Genomic DNA, 18,171 nt, shown 5'->3' with positions numbered 1-18,171 from the left:
CTAAACTTTTTTGTGGAATATGCCAGTTAGATCTAAGTTCAAGAAGCTGAGTAGATATTGATAAGATTGATTGGGTGGCTCCCTCATAGATGGGCTTGTTGAAAGAAATCAACTTGTCATAAAATCGTTTAGCATCTTCATTAGGAAACTCATCCTCCGTAAATTCCTCATGTTCTGTGTTATCATTCACGCGTGAGAAACCTCCATAAGGCCTAAAAGCATCATACACCATCTGATTCATTGCCTCAAAATGGTCGTCATGCCGCATATGCGCACTACTATTTGAACCATCTCTTGTATCAATATTGAGCTCCACTTCTCCATGTTGAGTCCAAATCCAATATTCTGGTTGAAATCCATCTCGATACAAGTGAAGTCTAACATCAGTTGCTGTCCTTATCTTGAGACACTTGCATTTTATACACGGACACCTTATCCCTCCTTCAGACTTACAAATGGGTTGTTTCAAAGCCCTCTTCACAAAGTCTTTAACCCCACGAACAAATTCTTGTTTCAATCCGTGCCTATTGGAATATACCCTATCGTACATCCAAGTACGATCCATTTTCTATAAGGCAAACTATTGACATGTCAGCCACTAAACATTAAAACATTTTATCATTAAGATGTAAAACAATCACAAATATTTTTTTCCCTTCATTTTTGCTACAGTAATATTTTATAAATACAAGGAGAGAGAAACTAAAAAGAATAAGAGAAATATATGAAGAAAGAGAAAAGAGTTTATTTATCCATTTAAAGAGGTGTATCATGCTAATGCACACCTTCTAATTTTCAAGTGGGTGTGTACTGCTATATATATATATATATATATATATATATATATATATATATATATATATATATATATATATATATATATATATATAGAGAGAGAGAGAGAGAGAGAGAGAGAGAGAGAGAGAGGAGGAATATATTTATCTGAAAAGTAAATTAAAAGTGTTACTTATATCATAAACGTTGATTTTGTTTCAATCTTAATTATTCTCACGTGATAATTCACGAGTCATATCTTCTTAAAATGGATCAAATCCTTAATTCACTATCATAATCTAAACTATTACAAAGTTGATTAAATATAATAGTTCATATAAATTAACAATAATAATTTAAACTGAATACAAATATGATTATATATATTCAGTTTATATGATTACTCTCAATTATTACCATGGGTCTTTAAATTTTTTTTTATGTATTTAAATAAATGTCAAACAATTTGAAAGTTGCTTTTAGAAAATTCTGAATTGACTTCTTTTCTAAAAATTCATTGTTGACTTATTAGAAAAAAAATAAAAATTCTAAATATTAAATGGTAGGTGTGACGAAAAAAATTACAGCTCCCTTGTTTTCAAATTCTTAGTCTGATTTTTCCTAGTTTGCTTGTCGTCTTTTATTGCAAGATCATGAGTGGAATGAATATATTATTATGCTTGCTTAGTGCTATTAAAACTATGGCCTATGAACTTTTCAGAATCAAGAAAACATATTAAAAATAAATGGCACAACTAGAAAACCTGATGAGTGAAAGAGAGGACAGCAGGAAAGGATTATGAGCGTTCTGGATTGTGTAATGTAGAGCGAGAGGTGCGAGCTGCAGATCAAGTGGCGCAGAACGAGAGTAGCCAACTAGGAGCTGAAATAACAAGCAAAAAATACGTCAAATTTTCAATAGCGCATGTCAGATTTGGCACCATACAAGAATACATGTTAGAGATAGACTATCAACAAATCACGAGTGATGTAATTTATGGTTGGTAATTTTAAAAGAAAAAAAAAATCATGCATGTATCTATAGTAATTCATGACGAACAAAACACAACACAATAATCCATCAACTATCAATACACATAAAATAACTAGTGTGTGATCCAAGCCAAGTATCTAACCATGGTAAATGAAAAGCATGGTTACACTTACGCATAAGTCTAAGATTATATTTTCCTCTCTATTTATAGGCACTATGGCAGTATTCCTTATTTGGCCCAACTACCTCTCAATAGAACTACTAACTATCCATTAATTAATTAACTAACTAACCAACTATTTAAAAACATGTAACAACTTAACTAACAATAACAGACCTGTCAGTAAACTTCCTGTTACTGTTAGTTCATTCCCCAAATTTTCAATGAGTCAGCATATCACTTAAAGAGACCTTTTGGAAATTCAATATCTTTGTCAAATATAAAAGCATTCTTGTGCTTCATTTAATATCCTATACTTGTGAAATAGTTCACAACACACACACACAAACACACAAACACAAACACACACTTATTTTTAATAGTTTAGCTTTAGATTAATGATTGTCTTAATGCTCATTTGTTGTTGAATATTTAATACAAGTTTGTCTTTAAGCTATGCCTTTTGAGCATTGATTACTAGAATATGTTGGTACTATCCTTTTGAGTATTTATAACTAGGATATGATACTACTGTAGGAGAGAAATGCAAAAACTGTTTCTGATTCTATTATTTATTCTAATGCTACAAGTTTAGCAAAGTCATACTTATAGGGTACAGTAAATCAATTAGATTCAGTACCTATGAATGTTGAGTTATCCTAACAAAACGCCTAACATAACACATACAATAGAATCTAAAACAAAATGCTATAGTTCACTTAATCTAGCATTCGTGTTGTTTATGTACAGAATGGTCCTTCCTGTTATATGGAGTCTCGTTGGAGAGATATGAAAGTTTTCAAAAAATAGTGTGTTTATGTGTTTGATTTTAGTACAAAATAAAATTTCAATAAGATAAGGCCGTGCAAACTAAATAAGGACTTGTTTCATGTTGTTTGCATTGAAGATAAGGAAATATACTCTTGTATTGTTCTGTTTGATAGCATTAAAATAGTAAAAATGAGTTATGTTTAAGAGTACAGAAGAGTGATTCAAAAGAAAGCTATTATGATCTATTTTGATTTTTTTGTTGATTCCTAAAGTTATATTGAAATTTTTGCTCAGCAATAGAAAGGTGGAATGAAGTGGAGAAAAAGGAAAATCAAAGTTTTAACTGAATTAAAATTAGCTCAGCATTAGCAATAAAGTAAGGAATCCTAAAATTTATTTATATGTATGAAAATAAAATCCACAAACCTTAACAATGGAGTATTGCAAAGTAAATCTCTAAATACTCTTGCATCTATCGACTATATAATCCTGTAACAAATTAGTGAATTAATAAAATACAAACTAACAAAAGTAAGCATTTGAAAGTGAAACTTCATATTCAACTTTTTTTTTTCTTTTTCTTCTTTTACAAAACAAAAAGATAATGGAAACAGAAATTATATTGGTGTTCAATTTCCTGCGGTGGCATTCCTATAAATTATATTAGGGTTTTAAACAATCCAAATTTTACAAGATTTTAAAACAAATAATGGTGACAAGATATCATGTCTATGAAATACGAGTACCTGTGTAGTGATTTTACAAGAAGATAAGATTGAGATTGAGGTTTAGAACTCCGATGGTTGAAGCACTAGCAGCTTGCAATGGAGTTCCATCGATCTTCCGTACCGGTGAATCAGAAACTGGAACAGAATAGAAACATAATGGATTAGGGTTTGTCACCATGAACAAAATTAATTTAAAATGGAAATGAACGGATTTGGGGTTGTCACCAAGAACACAATTGATTTGAAACAAAAAAGGACGGATTAGGGTTTGTAACTCACCATGAACACAATTGATTTTACATATTGGTTTGTCACTCACGAACACAATGGATGTAGTTGATTTTCACGATGTTGAATTTTTAGGGTTTTGATTTTTCACGATTTTGGTTTGAAAGAGAGAATGCGTAAAATGAAATGAAAGAAAAAGAGATGAATCGTTGAATTAGTTGGTGAATAGAGAAAGTTGAAAAGTTACGAGGAAATAGGAAAAGAATAAGGGGAAAATCAAAAGTTTATGATACAATATTTAAATGATAATATAAATATATATATTAATCGTTATGAATTAATTCTAAATTATGTATCAGTGAAGTAGTGGCTAGATAACCATTGAAAGCATTTTAGTTTGCAAAAGTTCGCAGGCTCGAACCTAAATAAATAATGTAGAGAACGTAGCGTCGGTCCGACCGACTCTAAATAATTAATTAACTAAAATAATTATTATATAAAGTTAATATGTATGATATAATTAAATAAAATTTTAAAAATAAAATAATGTAAAAATATTAGCGTCGGCTAGACCAACTCTAACTAATTAATTAATTAATTTAAATATTTTATAAAGGTAATATGTATGGTATTATAGTGAAAGTTTAAAAATAAAATAACTTGGAGAACTTAGTGTCAGTTTGGCCGACTCTAATATTTTACAGCAACGCTAAATAGCGTCGGTGTCGGTGGCCGACGCTAATGTGGGAGGCTAAAATGCAATTTTTTAGTAGTGTTCACTTTCAATACTTAAAGAAAAAAAATTAACAGAGATTAAATACCTAAGAATACTGCAATTGAAGAAAAAAATTAACAGAAAATAAATACCTAAGAGTACATACCTTTATAAAAATTGCCATTGAAGGAAAAAGAAGCAAAGAATTAATGGAAGAAAAGGAGTAGAGAGGGAAATGTGAGGGGAGGAAGGGGACAAAACGTTTGAGAGTTGAGGAAATGTTTCTGAGATTTGGGAAATATGGGAACGATGTGGTTTGTATATAAGGTTTATAGCGACATGGGTTTCATGCGGCAACTTACCCACGTGGAATCCACGTCGCAACAGTCAAACGGTCATATGCATTCATTGCTGCTTCTGCCATTCGCTGCACACAGTCAAGTCAAATGCCCTATTAAAGTGTTGCGACGTGGTCTAAACGTCACAACTTGAAATTTGTAAATTTAACTTTCCCTCTTAAACTACTTTGCAGATTTCAGGGCGCGAGGTTTTAATTTCATTTATTGGCACGTAGCGACGTGGCTTTAATGACGCCAATCAGCGAAATGGATATAACGTCACAACTTCTCAACAGTCAAAACTTTGCCACATGGTTAGCATTTCGCTAGTTGCGACGTGAATAGCATTCCGCAACACGCCAACGGATATTTTTATTAATTGCCTTTTCAGAAACAAGTCAGAACTAAGTCAAGTTGTGGTCAGCCTTTTTCTTACACAAACGTTGCGACGTGGAATTCATTACACAACATAATATTTCAAAATTTGAAAAATCCCTCCATCAGATTGTTGGAGTTTTTAATTAATTTAATTTTAGCGATGTTTCTTCCATGACGCAAATATATCTTTTTTTTAAAAAAAACTCTTTCTCCCATCATCTTTACGTTATTTGCAATATTTTATTAGTAAACATGGTAGTGACGTGCCTATCACGTCGCAACTACCATTTTTTAGACACATGTTTACCACGTCACAAATTCACGTGGGTAGGCACAACATTTCTGATAGTGAAATCTGAACCAAATGCGATTTTTTGCGGTTTTGATTTGGTTTGGTTTGATTTAGTTTGCGGTTTTTTATTGGGTTGATTTTGTTTTGAACACCCCTGTTGAAGAAAAATATATACTAATATGATGAATGATTGGTTTTTTTTGCCAGAAATACATACTAATAAGTATATAAAACTATTAATTATTAATAGTCAACAACTTCCAATTAAAATATAAACAATCAACTTTATTTATTTTCTTAGTATCTTTTAAATTAAGATATCTTTTTTTTTAAAAAAAAAAAAAACTCTTTCAGAAAAAGTTGAATAAATAACCTTCCAAAATATAATAACAAGCTTTCTACTAACTATGCTATTTGTTGGCACAACATATTTTATACAAGAATCTATTTTATAAAAAAAAATTGATTGAGAACTCCAAAATCCAAAAACTATAAAAATATAGGGTTGAATATTATGTCAGTCTCTCTGAGTTAGTGTGTTTTTGTTGTTAGTCTTTAATCTGAAATTTTTTGTTAATTTTTTAAATTTTAGTCCTTAAATTCAAAATTTCCAAATTTTCTAAAGATTTTTCTACGAATATTTTTGCGGAATTAAAATTTGTTGGTTTCCTGCAAACTTTTCTACCGATTTTAACTTAAAGACTAAAACAAAATAAGAAATTAACATTCAAAGACTATTTTAAAAAAAAACAGATTAAACACTTAAAAACAAAAACAATTTAACTTACCGAACCAACATACTATTCAAATTAAAAATATATATGTTTTTGTTTGATAGACTATACAAATTAAACCCTACAATTATAAAAAGAATATCGCCCTTCCAAATAGTTAGGAAATAATATTCAATAATCAAAATCATTGGTTATGTTCAAATTTCAATCGAATATCACCAAACTTTTGAACCCTCTTAAAAAATGACCTAAGTCTGAATCAAACAAACTTCGAGACTTAATATAATGTTTAGGTCTTTTTTGTTGTTGTGTGACTCAACATGTGTCTTGTTGATGAATTGAATCCTTCAAGGAAAGAGAGATTAAAAATACCTTTTCCAATCAACATGAGCTGTTAGTTTAGCTAACAAAACCGAAAAGCATACACAGCTAAGTAACGGCACCAACCATACCACCATTCATACGTTCTTATTTCCAGCTGTCCACGTTTTTGTGGGTCCCACACTCCTTCCCCAATCTCACTATAAATACTTCCCATTCTCTTCCAACACCATAAATCAAAATCTCTCCAAACACAAACAACTTCTTAATCCACAATTTCAACTGTTTTATTTTCAATTACACGTTTTCTTCTCTTTTAAGCAATTTTACAATGGCATCATCAGCTTCAACTGTCAAGATCTTTTCCTTCCTATTCGTCTTTGTCTTTGCCGCAGTTGCCTCCGCTCAAGATCTCAGTCCCTCGCTGGCTCCAGCACCCGGCCCTGATGCCGGAGCTGCTGGATCTGTTACAAATTCTGTGGCTATCATCGGAGCTTCAATTGTGCTGTCAATGATTGCTATCTTCAAGAACTGAGAAAAACACCATGAGTCTAATTTGTGGGAACATGATTAATTCTTCAATGTTTTATTATAATATAGATCTGATTATTACAAGTTCATCTATGTATAGCCGAGAGTGAGACAGAGTGAGTTTTACAGTATTTATTTATGTATTCAATTATTCATTGTAGATGTTAGTCAAAAATAAAAGACTGTGTTTATTGGAGGATATTTTTTTATCTATTTACTTATTGTTTTTAAATTTTTGAAGAAGAATAATTATAAGTTTTACCAATAATTTTAATTATTATGAAAAAAATAAATAAAATAAAATCATTAGTTATTTTAGTAACAAAGTAAATATCTTTGCAAGTAGTAAAACCGGTGTCATCATCACTTAAATCTATCAGCAAACGAAGCGAATTGGCTTTCTTATGGAAGTCCAAAATTCCGAGTAAGATACAATTGTTTGGATGGAGACTTATTTTATACAGGTTGCCTATTAGAGATGATCTTGCTAATATTGGTATTATGTAAGATAATCACAATTTGGTTTGTCTCATGTGTTATGCTGTTGAAGAAAATGCTTCCCGTCTTTTTTTTTTTCTTGGTAAATTAGATTTGGCAGCAGGTTAGCAGGTTACTGGTAGATTGGTTGGGAGTAGAGCTGTCAAATGGGCCGGTCCGGCCCGGTGGGCCAACGTGTTTTAATGGGCTGGGCTTGTTAAATGGGCCACATAAAATGAGCCCGGCCTATTTTTCAAAGGCCCTTGTGGCCCGATGGGCCAGCCCGACCCGTATTTCAATATTATAATTTTAATTTTATAAAAAGGATGTAATGGATAAATGCAATACAACATAAGTAAAAAGTCATAATAAACATATATAAGTGATGTTTAAAATATTTATCCACAAATATATATATATATATATATATATATATATATATATATATATATATATATATATATATATATATATATATATATATATATATATATATATATGAATACCACAAAATCATTCATGTAAAAGTATAAAGTAACTTAATATTATCACCAATATTTATCAAATTTTTTCTACATCTCACAACTATTTCCTTGATCACATCATTTTGAAAATATATCTTGATCTTCTTTAACTTTTCTTTAGGACTTGAAAACACATTTATAAAATCATATCTTATCTCAATCTTTTTTCTCCAAAATTTACCAAAATCTTTTTTTAATGGGCCAGCCCGAAGCCCGCTTGGCCCGGCCCGGCCCAGCCCATAAAAAACATAGGCCCGGTGGGCTGGCCCAAAAAGACAGGGTCGTCTTTTTTTAAGGTATTTTGCGGCCCGGCCCGCGCTAAATTGTAGGGCTTATGAGCCGAGCCCATTTTGACAGCTCTAGTTGGGAGTGATCGAAGCGAGGGAAATTACTTCCTTATTGCTGTATCAGGGTGAATTTATTATAAACAATAAGATTCAGTATAAAATTGATTTTTAGAGCTTCTTTTGGATCATTGTTTGTTGGAGCTTGTGCGAGGAATACTATTTTGTTTGAAGGAGGAATTCTAGTTGTTGAGAATAATAATTTAAGTATGAGTTCGATCTCACATTGGTTATAAATGTGGAGCTCAGGAAGAGATGTCCAGAAAAATGTGTTAACGGTAGAACAAATATAATAAAAAAAGAGTTTCTATTTGAGGGGGAGTGTTGAGAATAATAATTCAAGTGTGAGTTGGAGTCTCAAATTGGTTATAAATGTCGAGATTTAAGCATTTATAAATAGGAGAATCCATACACCCATCACGTTAAGGCTATGTTTGGGAGTTTGGAGGGGAGGGGGAGGCTTCCGAAAACGAATTTTAAAAAAATATATAGAAAAATATTTGACATTTTTTGAAAAAAAGATTTTGTTTAGAATGATAAAAGAGTCATTATCATTACAAAAATTTTAATTTTCAAAATAGTATAACAACCTAAAAGATACTTGGAAAATTTATGTAAGCCCTCCAAAATCCTCCTTCAATATAATTTTTGAGTTCCCCCATTTTATGGGGTTTTTGGTGTTATGAATAAAATCAAACCCTCCAAAACCCTCCTACCCAAAATCCTTTTATTCTTTTCACACAATTCTTCCTATTTTCCAAAGCCCTCCCCTCGCCTCCCCTCCAAACTCCCAAAACATAGCCTAAGGTTTTGGATGAATATGTTATGTCTTTCTCACTTGTGTATTACTCTTGACCCAAGATAAATGCTCCTCCTCATGAACTAACACTAGCAGGTTTAGATATTCTGGGACAAATTTAACATCAAACTAGGGAGTTGTTTTTAGTCATAATCAATAATCAAGAAGAGGTCTTTTGATCCAACTAGATTGTAAATCCATTTGCTTTTTTTTTATGTAGTGTCATTGTTCTTCTGTTTCGTCGTAGGGGCTTCAAGCGTTGTTTCACCGGGTTAAGTATCTCTTGTACTCTATTAATTCAATATTTGCTTATAAATAAACCAGCTGAAGTCGTGGTTGTTAGTACTATTATTGTATAAATAATAGTAGTATTTTCTTATATTTATATTATTGTTGAATAGTTCTTATCTTTGCAATCTATGTTGGATTTTGTAGTTTTTACAGATAATTGGGAGCTTGGACCATGGAAAAAGGATTTTGATGATGTTCCAAGACCAAAGCCAAGGGTTGCTGAAAAGTGGAAGCGCGCTAAGCGAGGTTGAGCCCGCTAAGCGCGGTTTTGAAGAAAAGAAGGAAGTTCTGGCAGAGAGTTCGCGCTAAGCGAGGTCTGGAGCCCGCTTAGCGCGGTTGGGCGGTTTAAGCAATTTTTGATAGCGCGCTTAGCGGGCTGCACCGCGCTAAGCGCGGTCTGCGAAACTTTGTTTATTTGATTAGGGGCCAGATCACTTTGAGAGGGAGAGAGAGATATTTTGAGAGAGAACCAAGAGCACAAAACACTGTAGCAAACTAAGAGTTGAAGATTCGAAGCCTTGATCGTCGATTAATCGCCTTTGATGCTTGTTGATCTTCATCCTTTACTTCTTGAGCAAGCTACCATTCTCATGGATAGCTAAATCTCTTTTGTATCAAGATAAGATGTAATCTTCCTAGCTTTTTGTATGTATTTCTTGTGAATATATTGTTTATGAACATGTGATGATCAATATAAATGGTTTAGTTTGTTTATTAAAGCTTTTCTATGGTATAAATGTTTGAGACATCAATGTTTGTATCTAGACCTAACTCTATCATTTATCAAACTATAAGTTGCAGACATGGATTTAACGTTTGATGTTTACTTAGTATCGGTTTTAAAACGTTATTTGTATTGTTTAAACGGTGGAGAAATCGTCGGTTAAACAATATGGTAAATCTAACTATATCGTTGCGGACACGGACGATATAGGCGTCGATACGTAATTATATTGATCGTTACCGAGTTCAAATACGTATATTTATAAGGAAACATACAAATTTAGGTCGATGAAATCGAATCTTGATACATTTTCTTTAACTTAGAACTTTCATTACTTTACTCTTTGCTACTAAAAGTGTGAATGATCTTTTGCAAACCCAAACTTAAAATAACATTAACTCAAGACAAAATAGGCTATAGAACGGCGGTAATATCGCAATAATCCCTGTGGATACGATATAAACGAAAAGTACACCACAATACTCTTTCAACAAAATGGCGCCGTTGCCGGGGATTGTTGTTTAGATATTGCAAGCATTGCAATAGTTTGTTTTGAATTGAGTCTTATAATTAATATCTCGTTTCTAAATTTTATTCCCTTGTGTTTGTTAATTTGCTTGGTTAGTTTTTCAGATTACAGTTTATGCGAGGACGTATACCTGCAGATCAACTCCTTTTTGATCCTGAGATTGAAAGGACTGCGCGTAGAGAGAATAGCAAAACTCGTAGGAGGAGACAACTAGCTAGGGAAAGAAGACAACAACAAGAAGCATCTTCTTCTTCAACTCCAGTTGAAAATTTGGTTGAGGAAGAAATGGTTGCGGATCCTCCACCTCGAGGGCCTTGTGTTAACAGCCCTCGACTCAATGCACAATTTGCTCGTGATCAGGCCAATGGAAGAAACTCCGAAATGAAGACGGGGTTACTTCAATTGTTATACCAAAATCCGTTCACAGGGGCAGATCACGAGGATCCATTTACTCATCTAACAAAGTTCTATGAGATCGCCGGAACCATTGGTGCTCCGGAAGCCGAAGAAGAACAGGTGTTCAGGAGACTCTTTCCTCATTCCTTAATTGGAAAAGCTAAGGAATGGTACCTTGATCAACCAAATAATGTCATGACAAATTGGAACGAGTTAGAAGAGAAGTTCTTGGATCGGTTCTTTCCTCACAATAGGTTCATGGAAGCGAAAACTTCTATTGTGGTGTTCTCTCAAGGTTCGAATGAATCTCTCAATGAAGCATGGGAGAGGTTCAAGTCCATGGTTAGAAAATGCAAAGGTCATGGGTTTGATGAATTGTCTCAAATCCATATCTTTAGGAATGGACTCCAACCTCAACCAAAGACTCTTTTAGATGCTACCGCGGGTGGTTCGTTGATGTCAAAAACAGCTGCTGAAGCAATTGCTATCATTGATAGGATGGCTTTGAATGATCATCAAGGGCAACACAACCGTAGTGCGTCGCAAAGAAAACCAGAAGTTCTTGAATTGAATACTAGTGATGCAATACTTGCTCAAAACAAGTTATTGACACAACAAGTAGAATTGCTCACTCAACAAATGTCAAAACTTCCTCAACAAATCAAAGAGATACATGGGATCCCTTCTAAAAATCAACAGGTGATGTGTTGTGAATTGTGTAGGGGTGACCATCAAACTGGTTTTTGTCCTCCACCGGGTGAAGAGGTGAATTATGTGTCTAATCCTAATCAAGGATATGGTGGGAGACAACAACAACAACCTTACAACAATAACCAAGGTTACCAACAAAGAGGTAATCAAGGTTATCAACAAGGATGGAGGCCGGATGCGGGTCCATTGAATCGTCAAAATCCTTATCAAGGTGGTTACAATCAACAACCTCAACAAACAAAGCTTTCAATCGAGGACACTCTTAGCCAATTCATGCAATTGCAAATTGCAAGCCAAAAGAGTACGGATGCCGCAATAAAGAACCTTGAAACTCAAGTCGGGCAATTGTCAAAGCAACTTGCCGATCAAAACAAAGGTCCTTTTCCGGCTACTACACAAGAAAATCCTCGTGAGCATTGTAAGTCAATTCTAACTCGTAGCGGTAGAAATATTGATATGGGTGTAGGAGAGATAGTTGAGGAGGAAATTGTTGAGAGTGAAAAAGATAGGGTGATCGAAGTAGAAAAAATTGTTGAGGGTGATTTAGTTGAAAATGAGAAAGAAAAAGAATTAGTGGAAAAAGGAAATCTTGAGAAAGTAGTAGAAAAAGAGAGAAAAAAATTGAGTGTGAGTGAGAAGGGAAAGAAGAAGGATGATTCTATTCAAGTGAAAAAATTACCTTACCCTCCCGGTCCGTCAAAGAAAGAAGATGCAAAGCACTATGCTCGGTTCTTGGACATCTTTAGCAAGTTGCAAATCAATGTTCCTTTTTCCGAGGCATTAGAGCAAATGCCGATGTATGCAAAATTCATCAAAGACATCATCACTAAGAAGAGAAGATTCTTGGATCCGGAGGTAGTAACGGTGAGCTCTTGTTGTAATGCGTTAATTCAACGCACTACTCCGATAAAATCAAATGATCCTGGGCGAGTAACCTTACCGGTGTCTATTGGAAATGTTCACATAGGCAAAGGTTTGGTAGATACCGGTTCTAGCATTAATTTGATCCCATTTTCTATGGTGAGAAGATTAGGAATCAACGATTTGAAGCCGACAAGAATGACGTTATCATTAGCGGATAAATCCACAGCTCATCCTCATGGAGTTGCGGAAGACTTGCTTGTCAAGGTTGACAAATTTTGGTATCCTGTTGATTTTATTGTCATAGACATGGAAGAAGATCCTGAGATTCCATTGATCTTAGGAAGGCCTTTTATGAAGACGGCCCGCATGATGATAGATATTGATGATGGCTTAATGAAATTAAGGTACCAAGATGAAGAATTATGTCTTGATCTCTTTGAAGCCATCAAGCATCGGAGTGATGATGATGATTGTTTTAGAATCGATGCTACCGAAAGGGCTATTATGAAAGTGGAGAATCAAATGCACTTGTCGAATCCTCTTGAGAAGACTTTAATGGAAGCTCTTGAAGTTCTCACCAAAGATCAAGAGAAAGAAATTGAAGATTGCTTGAGAAATTTAGAGGCTTGTGATGAGATGAATCCATTTGAAACTCAAATTGAAGAGTTGAAGGATGAACCTAAAGTTGAAGAGAAAAAGGTGGAGTTGAATGTGTTACCATCTCACTTGAAATACGTGTTTCTAGGTGACAATTCTACTAAGCCGGTTATCATTAATAACGGTTTGTCTAGCAAGGAAGAGCATCGATTGAAGGAAGTATTGACAAAGAATCAAGAAGCAATAGGATGGGTTTTATCCGACTTAAAGGGTATTAGTCCGGCCTATTGTATGCATAAGATTATGTTAGAAGATGATTTTCGGCCCGTGGCACAACCTCAAAGGCGATTAAATCCAACCATGAAAGAAGTTGTTAGAAAAGAGGTTGTGAAGTTATTAGAGGCGAGGATGATTTATCCCATCTCCGATAGCGAATGGGTGAGTCCGGTGCATGTGGTTCCTAAGAAGGGTGGATTGACGGTTGTGAGAAATGAGAAGAACGAGTTGATTCCTTCGAGAGCGGTGACCAGGTGGCGTATGTGTATTGATTATAGGAGGTTGAACCAAGCAACAAGAAAAGATCACTTTCCATTACCTTTTATGGATCAAATGCTAGAGAGGTTAGCCGGAAGAAACTTCTATTGTTTCCTGGATGGTTATTCAGGATACAATCAAATATCAGTGAATCCGGCGGACCACGAGAAAATTGCCTTTACATGTCCTTTTGGCGTTTTTGCATACCGAAGAATGCCATTTGGACTATGTAATGCTCCCGCAACATTTCAAAGGTGCATGCAAGCTATCTTCTCAGATTTGATCGAGAAAAGCATCGAGGTGTTCATGGATGATTTTTCTGTGTACGGGTCGTCATTTGACTTGTGCTTGAAAAATCTTGATGTGGTGATGGAAAGATGTATTGAAACAAATTTGGTTCTCAACTGGGAGAAGTGCACTTTCATGGTAACGGATGGGATTGTTCTTGGCCACAAGGTATCTTCAAAGGGGCTTGAGGTCGATCCGGCAAAAATCGAGGTTATTGAGAAGCTTCCCCCTCCGGTGAATGTGAAAGGCATAAGGAGCTTCTTGGGACATGCTGGGTTTTATAGAAGATTCATCAAGGATTTCTCCAAGGTCGCAAAGCCTTTGAGTAATTTGCTCAACAAAGGTATGGAATTTAATTTTGATGAATCATGTCTAAAAGCTTTCCTAGAACTCAAAGCAAATTTGACCACCACACCCATAATTGTCGCTCCTAATTGGTCGCTTGAGTTTGAACTCATGTGCGATGCGAGTGACTATGCGGTTGGTGCAGTCTTAGGCCAAAGGAAGAACAAACAATTCCATGCTATACATTATGCGAGCAAAGTTTTAAATGAGGCACAGGTTAACTATGCCACTACCGAAAAAGAATTGCTCGCAATTGTATTTGCATTGGAAAAGTTTCGTTCTTACCTCATTGGGTCTAAAGTGGTGTGTTATACTGATCATGCCGCAATCAAATATCTTCTCACCAAGCCTGATTCAAAACAGAGGCTTATTAGGTGGATTCTTTTGCTTCAAGAATTTGATCTTGAAGTGAGAGATAAGAAAGGCATTGAAAATTTGATTGTGGATCATTTATCTCGGTTAGTGAATACTGATGTGACAAACAATGAGAAAGAAGTGAGGGAAGAATTCCCCGATGAAAAACTGTACATGGTACAAGAAGTTAGACCCTGGTTCGCAGATATGGCTAATCACAAAGCATCTGGCTGGGTACCAGAGGATCTAACTTGGAATCAAAGAAAAAAGTTTTTGAACGATGCTAATTTTTATGTTTGGGATGATCCTCACTTGTTTAAGTTGAGTCGTGACAATCTTTTGAGAAGATGTGTCGCGGATGAGGAGACAAAAAGCATTTTGTGGCATTGCCACAATTCGCCGTATGGTGGTCATTTTAATGGTTTGCGTACGGCCACAAAAGTCCTTCAATCGGGATTTTGGTGGCCTACTTTGTTCAAAGATGCTTACCACCATGTTGCCTCATGCGACAGTTGTCAACGAACTGGTGGAATAGGGAAAAGAGAGGAAATGCCCCTCCAAAGTATTGTAGAAGTAGAAGTATTTGATTGTTGGGGCATTGATTTTGTTGGACCATTCCCTTCCTCTATGTCAAATGAATACATCTTGGTAGCTGTGGATTACGTGTCTAAGTGGGTGGAAGCGATTGCTTCACCCAAAGCGGATGGTAAGACCGTGATAAAATTTTTGAAGAAAAATATATTTTCGCGGTTTGGCACGCCAAGAGTGTTAATTAGTGATGGTGGATCTCATTTCTGTAATGCCCCGCTTGAAAAAGTGTTGGAGCAATATGGAGTAAAGCACAAGGTGGCTACTCCATATCATCCTCAAACTAATGGGCAAGTTGAGAGGACCAATAGAGAAATTAAGAGAATTCTTGAAAAAACTGTGTCTAGCTCTAGGAAGGATTGGTCGATGAAATTAGATGAAACCTTGTGGGCGTATCGGACCGCTTTCAAAGCACCGATCGGTCTTACACCATTCCAAATGGTGTATGGTAAAAGTTGTCACCTTCCCGTAGAACTAGAGCATAAGGCATATTGGGCCTTGAAGCTTTTGAATTTTGACCACAAGTTGTGTGGAGAGAGAAGAAAAATCCAATTAAATGAGTTGGAAGAGATGAGATTGCATGCCTATAAGTCTAATTCGATTTACAAGGAAAAGACCAAATTCTATCATGATAGTAAGATTAGAATTAAAGATTTTAAGGTAGGACAATTGGTGTTACTCTTCAATTCCCGGTTAAGACTTTTTCCGGGAAAGTTGAAGTCTAAATGGTCCGGACCGTTTTTGGTCAAAGAGGTTAGAAGCCATGGGGCTATTGTGATAGAGGACCAAAAATCAAAGCAAGAATGGGTAGTTAATGGTCAGAGGTTGAAGGTTTATCGAGGAAGCGATTTTAATCGTGAAACTTGTGTTTTATCGTTTGGTGATCCTTGATTGCCTTTGACCGTCGAGCTGACCGACGTTAAACAAAGCGCTTATTGGGAGGCACCCCAATTTGTAAATATTCAGCTTGTTTTATGTGTTTTTTACCGTTTATGTTTTTTGCGTTCTGGTCGAGCCAAAATCAGCCTACCGGTAAAGTTACACTTGCTGGTAAAAGAAAATTTTTTCTGTGTTCTGTCAAGGGCGCTTAGCGCGCTCTAGCCCGCTTAGCGCGCTTTTGAAATTTTGGAACCCTTAGTTCCAGAGAGTTGCGTGCTCAGCGCGGGTGGGTTTTCAGAAAAAAAAAATTATTTTTGAAGTGTTGGGCCTTTGTTTCTGACCCGGCCCAGCGTGTTTTCTGAAAGCAAAAATTGGGTTTGAGGTCTTTGTGCCTCATTTTCCCCATTTTTGCTTTCCTAAGCTTGTTTTCTCTCTTTGCTTCTCCATTTTAGTCTTTGCTCTTTCTTCATCTTCATCATCACCAAGGTAAGCAGCTTCTTCTCCATTTCCTTTGCTATTTCTTTATGCTTGTTTTATATATTAGGGTTTAATTGTAGATTAGGAATAGAAATTTTGTGGTTAGGGTTTGTGTTTTGAAATCTTAGTGATATAATCTGATTTCCAGTGCCTTGTACATGTTTAGAATAGAATTTGGGTGCTGGAAATGTTTGGTTGCAACCCTGGTTCGCAGGGAATTTTTCTGCAAATCGCAGAGCCCGCTTAGCGCGGTAGGTGCGCTTAGCGCGGTCTGGGGATTTCAGAAAAATTCCCTCTTCTGCCTGTTTTTGTTTGATGCAGGGGGAGTGTTCTATTGCTTTGATTCTGACTGTAGTTGTTTATTTTTGTTATTTTTATGTTAACATGTTGGTTTTGTGTTGCCATTTCTTTAATCATTTTAGATGGGACCGAAATTCCTAGGCTCTAAGAAAAGAAAGACCGGAACCGAAGGTGGCAGTTCTTCTCAAGCACCTAGGGGTATTCCGTTTAATCAGAACCGATTTAAGAGTCATGTCCAAGAGGAGAGGTACAAGAAGTTAGAGGTTAGGACATGGTGGCCAGAGCGAATTGTGAGAATCAATCCTGAGGGAACCTATGGGTGGTGTCATAACACCATTGAGGAGTATGGTTGGCTTAAACTTTGTGAGCCTGCACCTAAGTTTCATTTGGAGATTGTAAGAGAGTTTTATGCTAATGCCATTCCAAATGAGGAATTTCCGGTTGAAGGTGTGGCCTATGAGTTCAAAACTTGGGTGCGTGGTAAGGAAATCGACTTTTCTCGTCAGGCAATCCGTGAATTTCTTGGAACTCCATTGCCTTTTGAGGATGGTGAGCTGTGTGGGTATCATGTGCAATTGGCATGGGGAAATTTTGATTGGGAGCATCTGAGGGAGGTTTTGTGTATGAGTGGGCATTCTTATGATCTTAATCCTTCACAGAAGCCCCAGAAGTTCTCTAGAAAAGTGTTGACTACTAATGCTCAGGTTCTCATGTCGGTGGTCCTTCATAATTTAAGGCCTAGGAGTCACACTTCCTCTTTTCCTGCTGAGTCTGCTGCTTTGGTTGCTCGTATGATTGAGCACGAGCCGATTGATATTACTCGCATTATTGCGAATGAGCTGAAGAGGGTTGCTTTGAGTGGAACTCGGCATGGTGACCGTGCTCCCTGCAAGCTGATTTTTCCTGGTTTGATCATGAATCTGTGCAAGAAAGCAAGAGTGCAGATTCCTTCTGAGGGTCTTGTGTCTATTGACACTTTTATTGATGATACTTTTATTGAGCGTTATTGTTTATCCAGGTTGACTGCTGTTCATGTTGCTGCTGCTCGCCCTGCTCGCCGTCGTAGTGATTCTGATAGAGAGGAGAACTTGGCATTTCATATGGCGCATCAGAGAGCATTCATGTTTTTGCATGATTCTATGTCTCAGCTGAGGTTGCAGATGATGGAGCCCCATGTGGCTCATCC

The 18,171-nt window shown here is 35.7% G+C and overlaps 1 long non-coding RNA gene across 1 annotated transcript; it reads right to left on the bottom strand.

The window, feature by feature from the left end:
- Positions 1 to 207: 207 nt before the first annotated feature.
- LOC131632060 (uncharacterized) lies at positions 208 to 3,887 on the bottom strand. The gene is made up of 5 exons (XR_009292900.1): positions 3,707 to 3,887; positions 3,446 to 3,562; positions 3,126 to 3,188; positions 1,539 to 1,657; positions 208 to 568 (listed from the first exon to the last, which is right to left on the bottom strand). It is a non-coding gene; the product is annotated as an uncharacterized LOC131632060 (long non-coding RNA).
- Between the last annotated feature and the right edge of the window lie 14,284 nt (positions 3,888 to 18,171).

The sequence above is a fragment of the Vicia villosa genome, unplaced genomic scaffold, assembly GCF_029867415.1.
Source record: "Vicia villosa cultivar HV-30 ecotype Madison, WI unplaced genomic scaffold, Vvil1.0 ctg.000896F_1_1, whole genome shotgun sequence".
NCBI lineage: Eukaryota > Viridiplantae > Streptophyta > Magnoliopsida > Fabales > Fabaceae > Vicia > Vicia villosa.
Note: the sequence above shows the minus strand (reverse complement) of the source record. Positions and strands in the feature narration are given on the sequence as shown.